General features: G+C 35.7%; 1 pseudogene; it reads right to left on the minus strand.

Annotated features, from left to right (window-relative positions):
* Positions 1-6983: 6983 nt before the first annotated feature.
* LOC109674511 (mitogen-activated protein kinase 8 pseudogene) lies at positions 6984-8059 on the minus strand (annotated as a pseudogene).
* Between the last annotated feature and the right edge of the window lie 691 nt (positions 8060-8750).

Consider the following 8750-nt stretch of genomic DNA (forward strand, 5'->3'; position numbering starts at 1 on the left):
GATACTCTACCCAGCAAAACTATCATTCAAAATTGCTGGAGGAATAAAAGTCTTCCACAATAAACAGAAATTAAAACAATATATGACCACCAAGCCACCACTACAGAAGATTCTGCAAGGAATCCTACACACAGAAGACAAAAACAAAACCATGAGAGGAAGGGAAGTATTAAACCTCATGGGAAGAAAAGACAATTAATGAAAGAGTAGCATTGAATCAGCTACACACACTCAAATCCTTAAACAACAAAAACAACTAAATGGCAAGAATCACCACATACCTATCAATATTAACCTGAATGTTAATGGACTCAACTCCCACATCAAGACACTGTTAGGATATCTGGATGAATGTTATTTCTGAGAGTGTCTGTGGGGCGTTTCTGGAAGTGATTAATATTTGAATCAGTAGATTAGACAAAACAATGGCCCTCCCCAATTGGGTGGCCATCTTCTCATCCCTTGAGGGCGTGAGGACACAAAGAGGTGGATGAAGACTGAATTCCCTTTCTGCCTGACTGTTTGAGCTAGAATCTCAGGCCCTGTCCTTGCCAGGCCTGGATTGTGGGTCTTCAAATTCAGACTGGAATCTACACTATGGGATCTCAAGTTTTCAGGCCTTCAGATGACACCATGGTTTTCTTAGGTCTCAGCTTGCAGACTGCAGACCCTGAAACTTCTTTGTCTCTATAACTGTATGATCCAATTCCTTGCAATAAATCTGATTCTAGATTTAAAAAAAAAAGATACTGTTAAGCAAACTGGATTAAAAAGGAAGACCCAACAATCTGTTGTTTACAAGAGATCCACCTTATTGACAGAGCCAAACACTGGCATAGGGTGAAATGCTGGAAGATGATTTACCAAGCTAATAGCTTCTGAGAACAGCAGTAACAATATTGATACCAGATAAACTGAACTCAAACAAATTACTCAAAAGAGACAAAGAAGGTCATTTCATAATAATAAAAGGAGCAATACATAAGAGTAAATAACAATTTTCAACTTACATGCACCCAATGCCAGTGCACCCAACTTCATTAAAATACACTAAAGGACTTAAAACCACATATTGACCCCTACACATTGGTAATGGGAGACTTTAATACCCCTCTATCAACAACAGATAGTTCATCCAAACAAAAAACCAACAATGAAATCCTAGAACCAAATGACACCATAGATCAAATGGACCTAACTGATGTCTACAGAACATTCCACCCTGCAACAGCACAGTATACATCCTTATCAGCACCCCATGGAACTTTCTCCAAAACTGATCATATCTTAGGGCACAAAACAAGTCTTAAAAAATATAAGAAAACTGAAATAACCCCCTGCATACTTTCTGATCACAATGCAATGAAAACTAGAACTCAACAATAAAAGCAGCAGCAGAAAACACTCAAACAATTGGAGGCTGAACAACATGTTATTCAACAAGCAGTGGGTCTTATAAGAAATAAGAGAGGAAATCAAAAAGTTCCTGGAATTTAATGAAAATGAAAACACAGCCTATCAGAACATATGGGACACAATAAAGGCAGTCCTAAGAGGAAAGTTTATAGACATGAATGCATATATTAAAAACACATAAATATATCAAATAACATAATGCTACATCTCAAACTCCTAGAAAAACAAGAACAAGCTAAACCCAAAGCAAGCAGGAGAGAAATAATAAAAATATGGGTGAAAATCAATGAAACAGAGACCAAAAAACAAAAACAAAGAATTGACAAAACAAAAAAACCTGGTTCTTTAAAAAAAATAAACAAGACTGACAAACTCCTGGGAAATCTGACTAAAGTGAGTAGGAAAAGACCCAAATTAGTAAAATCAGAAATGAAAAAGGGAAGGTAAAACAAACACCAACAAAATCCAGGGAATCATCAGGAACTTCTTTGAGAACCTGTATTCAAATAAATTGGGAAATCTAGAAAAATGGGCAAATTTATAGATTCATATGACATTCCAAAATTGAACCAAGAGGATATTAAACCTACACAGATCTATAACATGCAAAGAAGTTGAAGCAGCAACAAAGAGTCTCCCAAAAAAGAAAAGTTCAGGAACTGAAGGATTCTCTACTGAATTCTACCAGACCTTTAAAAACACACCCAATACCAACACTCCTTTAACTTTTCCATGAAATATAAAGTGAAGGAACACTGCCTAACTTATTTTATGAAGACAATATTACACTCATCCCCAAATCAGACAAGGACACACCCAAAAGGGAGAACAACAGGCCAATCTACTTAATGAACACTAATCTAAATATCCTCAATAAAGTAATGACAAACCAAGTACAGCAACATATAGGAAAGATCATATACCATGACCAAGTCAGCTTCATCTCAGGGATGTAGGGATGGTTCAACATACACAAATCATTAAATGTAATACAGCACATTAACAGAAGTAAACACAAAAACACTTGATCTTCTCAAAGACACACAAAAAAAGCCTTGGCTAAGATTCAACACCATTTCATTGAAGAAGCCACCCACAAACTAGGAGAAAACCTTTGCTAGCTAATATATCAGACAAGGGACTGATAATCAGAATATATAGGGAACTCAAAAAACTTAACTCCCCCCAAAAATCAATAACCCAATAAAGTAACTGAACTGAATAGAACTCTTTCAAAAGAAGAAGTCCAAATAGCTAAAAAAAACACATGAAAAAATGTTCACCATCTCTGGCCATAAAGGAAATGCACCTCATTCCTGTTAGAATAGCTACCATGAAGATCACCAACAACAAATGTTAGAAAGGATATGGGGGAAAAGGAACTTTTATATACTGCTGGTGGAAATGTAAGCTAGTACAACCGCTTTGGAAAACAGTATGGAGGCTCCTTAAAAAACTAAAAATAGATCTGCTATATGATCTATAATACCACTCATAGGGATATACCTGAAGGAATGTGAGTTAGGTTAAAACAAAGGCACTTGCACAACCATGTGTGTTGTATTGCAGCATTATTCACAATGGCCAAGCTATGGAAACAGCCAAGATGCCCCACTGTTGATGACTGGATTAATAAAATGTGGTATTTATACATAATGGAATTTTGGTCACAAAGAATAATGATATTTTGTCATTCACAAGTAAATGGATGGAACTGGAGCACATCATCTTAAGTGAAGTTAGTCAGGCTCAGAAGGCCAAAAGTCACATGTTCTCCTTCATATGCAGATTACAGACCTAAAAGAAATGCAGAGATATTATGGGATATGGGTCACAGTAAAGGGAGTCTGCGTAGGAGGGATAGGGCAAGGGAAGGAAATCAAAAACTTAAATATGGTTGATGTACTTGCTTTACAGGAATTAATATAGTAGTCTTAAACTGGTCAAGGCCACCATAGGAGGGGGACTAGGAAGTAGTGAGGAAAACTGGTAGAGATGAACCAATTGGAGTTGTAATTCATGTATGCATGGAAATGACACAAGGCATCTCCTTATCTTTATCTCAAACTAGCAAAAATACCATGTTTCTCTTATTATCTTTTATGTTTTTTCTTCTACAAATCAGAAAACAGGAAGGCAGAACAGGTTCTGACCCTGGCGGGGCGGGGGGGGTGTTGGCATCGGTGTGTGGAGGGGTAAAGGGTAGGAGGATAAATATGATGCAAATAAGGTACACACGTGTATGTAAATGCAAAAATGATACATATTGAAACTGTTCTGGGAATCTGGGAAAGGGGGAAGAAAGAGCAGTAGAGGGGGTGATTTCAAGTATGATATATTTGTTACACTGTAAAAACCTTTGTAAATGCTACAATGTACCCCCACCCAGCACACAATAATGAACACAAAAGAAAACAAATTGGGCTGTTTTGAGCTTTGACTATTATAAATAAAACTGCTATGAATGCTCCTGTAAAAAAATTAAAATTCTATATTCATTCTTGTATCAGCCATACTCACTTTCTTAACTTCCTTTTTTACCCTCCTTCTCTCATATGTAGCCTCCCCTTAGTGTAGCCTGTTTTTTCATAATATTGCTGTATTTGTATTCAGTCTATAGTCAACACATGAGAGAAAACATGCAGCTTTTGGCTTTCTGAACTTGACTAACTTCACTTAAGATGTTCTCCAGTTCCACCCATTCAGTAAGAGATTTTTTTAAATTATTTTTAATTTGTTCTCTGATACCAATGCTCATAAAAATTATACATGTTTATGGGTAGGATACCATGTGATATTTTAATACATATATACATTGTGTACAGTTTAAGTCAGGTTAAACAGTACACAATGAATCTCTTAGATACTTATCATTTCTTTACAGTGAATAATTCAAAATCCTTTCTTCTTTTTGAAATGTATAGCATATTATTGTTATCTATAGTCCCCCCACTGTGGAATAGCACACCAAAATTTCTTACCCTTAACTGTAACTTAGTACTCATTGACCAACCCTTCCATATCTCTTTATCAACTTCTGATAACCACCACTCTATTCACAACTTCAATAAAATCAACTTTTTTAAATTCCACATATGGTTGAGATCATGATGTACTTGTTTTTCTGCATCTCACTTATTTTACTTTACACAGTGACTTCCAATTCCATTCATGCTGTCTGAAATGACTGGCTTTCCTTCACTTTCGTGGCTAAACCTCATTCTTTCATGTATATGTACCACCTGTTCTTTACCCATTCATCAGTTGATGGACACTTGGGTTGTTCCCATTTCTTGGCTAGTGTGAATAGTGCTTCAATGAACATGGATGTGCAGATGTCTCCTCATCATCTGAATTCATTCCCTTTGAATATATACCCAACAGTAGGGGTATGAGAGTTCTATTTTGAACTTTTTGGAGGTTCCTATACTGCTTTTCATTACTATCAATAATGTGCAAAGATTCCTTTTCTCCACATCTTAGCCAACACTTGCTATCGTTAGTCTTTTTGATGATAGCTATTTTTGCTAGGGTAAGGTTATATCTTACTGTGGATGTCACTGTCATCAAGATTTGCATTTCCTTGGTAAGTGGAGCATTTTTTATACCTGTTGGTCATTCATTTAGAATACAGACACCAACAAAATCTCATTTATCTCATGCTCTTCAGTTGTTGTTTATTGATATTCACTCTAGCATTCATCAGTTGACACACCCCAGGTTTCTATGTCTTTTCTTCTTTCTGGTTCCATATTTTCTTACACTTCTAGTTCCTGAATTCTCTCTCAGTATCTCTAGACCTCTGAAATGCTACTGGTGGTCTGTGATTTCCTGCCCTTAGAAAAGTTCCAATCTAATAAAATGTGACTAGAAGTAGAGAGGAGTAGATGTTATAAATTCAGGATGTAGTCATCTATGCCTAAAGACTGACTGAGAAAGGAGCCCTCGGCAAACATTGGAGAGTAGAGAAACATCCTTTTGAAGGATACTGAGAACAGGGCAACCTTCTGAAGTCTGACCTGTCAGGTACATTGTAGATGGCATTATCAAGAATAGAGCACATACTGAATTCTTTACTAGAATAATATTCACCCATTACAAAAAAATCTCTCTCCCTCTCTCTCTCTCCCCACTTCCCTCACTCACTCCCTTTTCATTGATTCTTTACTTAAGAAAAATTTAGTTATAGATACAAATATTTAACACATATGTGTTAGGAGTGATGCCATTCTTAAGCTACTCAAGGTCCACATATCATGTTACATTGAAAATCAGGAATAAAACAATACAAGACTCAGAATAAAGAACCACAATTTATGTCTGCTCTGCTCAATGTGAAAAAACAGCCTTTGGAAAATGATATCCTATGCATGCCATTGTGCTACTATTTTCAAATGGATGATATATTACTCATTTCATATATTATCTATATAAATCTGAGTAGGCTTTGGAACTCATGACAGTTAGTATAAATATGATTGTGCCACAGGTAAACTCAAATGTCCAGAACACCATGAGAACTAGTGTTCAACTGTCTGACCCTCTAAGTGATAGAAAACTATAAAGGTCCTAGGGCCCAAGGCTATAGGAAAAGAAAAGATCAGACTCTAGACAACTGCCAGGACCTATAGCCTGAGGTGATTATCTCATAGTTTACAAAAACAGGCTCATAGCTAGTAGAAATGAGCCATCTGTGTATTTGCATTAAAATGTATTATTCATGAAATATCCTCTTGACTTTATGCTATCATAAATTCTGAACATGCCAGATATCTGTACAATATACTACATTATTTTACTTGACTTTTGTTGGATGGAGTGAGGCAATAAGAAGATGGTGGTACATGAGCAACATTTTTACAAAAATGTTTTAAGTTATTGTGCCATTTGGGTGATAGGGCTTTTGCCAAAATCCAAGTAGGAGTCACCTATTGATTGTATCAGAATTAAGTAGCAAATATTATAAGCAAACATTGGAGATTTGTTAACATTTTCATCCTTTACAGTAGTTATTCCTGAATATAATTGACTACAGGCTATTTTGCTTTCTCTAGGATTTTGTCACTGATAAGCACATAAAATTGAAGGGCAAAACATCTGAAATAAATTCTAATAAAACATATACAAATATCTTATACAACTCATGATATAGGCAAGGCAACACATAATAGTTGCTTAGTTAAACACAATCTTACAAATTCAGTAAAAATAAATCAGGAGTATAAGACAAAGCAAATGCGCAAAACACTTAAATCATGATGAAATAATTAGGTTCATATCATACAGCAAAACATGAAGTTTTCTGTTTTAAAAACAACTGAAATTTGAAGTTGCATCATAAAGAAATAAACAACTAAAAATGAATTCTACATTTTCAGTAGTACTGGGGGTTGAATTCAGGTCTTGCATTTGCTAGGCATGCACTCCACAACTTGAGCCATACCCCTAGTCCTAAGTTCTATATTTTTTGATAACTCAATCAAAAATAAGACCACTGACTTATTTTCAATTACTAACCAACTCCCAACCATCCCAACCCCATGCAAAGGTTCAAACAATCATCTGCATCAGTCCAGAAATCCAGTCAGCATTTCCAGATTGCTGTCTGTAACCAAGGTCAAAGTTGTAGATGTTGACATTGCACCTTTACTCTTAGTCCACTCCTTTACATTCATCACTTCTTTGTGTGTCAATTCTTTCCACTCTTCTACAGTATGTTACATTTCATCTAACTGCTCATAAGATATTTTGGGTGATGAAGTTTCTGCATCAGAAGCATCATACCTGATATTGAAATATGGGTGTTGGAGATTCTTTTAGATGCATGCATGACAAGCATTTTGTATAACAAATCCCTTGCCTGATTGGTTTTGACTTTGTGGTATTGAGTCAGCTGGGAAAAGTACATTAAGGAAGAGTTCTTGAAAGCTATTTATGTTTAGTTCTGTTTTCAACATAAGTCCTTACTTTTGGTTGCAATTTCTTCATGAATTCAGGACCTGGTGCTCCAAGTTGTTCAATAACTTTATTCTACTAATCAATATCATCTGTACATGAGAACAGAACACCACTTTAGATCATTTCTAACATGGTACACCCAACTGGCCAAATGTCAATATTTTCCTTGTAGCCCATGCCTCACATGACCTTGGGGGCTCAGTAGCATCAAGTCACTACATAAAGTTTCATCATGAAACTTGTTCTGAAACAAAGAGAGAGAGGAAGGAAGGAAGGAAGGAAGGAAGGAAGGAAGGAAAGAAGGAAGGGAGGAAGGAAGACTTGTGGTAACAGGGGAGAGTTAATAAAAATGGACATTTGTGTGAAAAAGAAAGAAAGAAAGCTTATTCCTACAGTTTTATCCAGTCCCTAGTCAAGATTCCTCAAAGTAAAGTCTGATTTTGAAACTGTATTACTGGGCTATAAAGTACAATGACTAATTCCAGCAGAGTTATGGCACCAGATTCTGCCCAGCATCTGAAAGAGAATGTAAATTTTTCTTTCATGGTGTAGTTCCATTAGAAACTCTTGGCAAAAACTCATATCCATGAGCTTCATGAATATGTAAACATCTTGAAATTCTTCTAGAGGTTTCTGCAATGAAAACATTTAAAATTCCAATATTTTTATGATTAGCATATTTCATAAGAGCTAGCTTTCAGTGGGTACAGTGGCTTATGCCTATAGTCCCAGCTATTTAGGTGGCTAAGGAAGGAGGACTGCTTGTATCCACAAGTTTGAGACCAGATTAAGCAACATAGTGAGACAGTGCCTCAAAAAATGAAGTGGAAAGATTTATAGTAAGGGGAATCAAGATGGCAGATAGAGGCACCCAGCACATACCCACCTCTCTAAAGGCACAATCAACAAATGAAGAACAGGTACTCACTGAAGAGAGTGTAGCCTAAGAAGACATGGAAAGAAGTTCTGCGTGGCATAGGTTGTGAATGTGCACTCTCCTCCACACACTTCATTGCATTCGTGGAGGTGATACTTTTAATATTTACTAAGATATTTTTGCAATTTCTTAATTGCAATTTTTGCAACTTTTAATTATTTTCTCCACATTTTTCTTTCAATATTCAAATTTTCTTTTCTTCTCTTCAAATTTCTTTCACTTTGAACCTTTTTTTTTGCTTACTTTCTTTTCTCTAGTTTAATTTTCTAATTTTTCTTCTTTCCTTTTTATCCCTTATTTCCATTTGATTAATTTGATTTTTATCAGTTTTTAAGCTTTTAGTGTATTCATTATTATTTTTGCCCCTACTGTTTCTATTGCTGGTATGTTTTACTATCATTTTTGATCTGATTTTTACTTTACTTCTGAATCAAGTTTG

The sequence above is a fragment of the Castor canadensis genome, chromosome 3, assembly GCF_047511655.1.
Source record: "Castor canadensis chromosome 3, mCasCan1.hap1v2, whole genome shotgun sequence".
In the NCBI taxonomy this organism is placed as follows: Eukaryota; Metazoa; Chordata; class Mammalia; order Rodentia; family Castoridae; genus Castor; species Castor canadensis.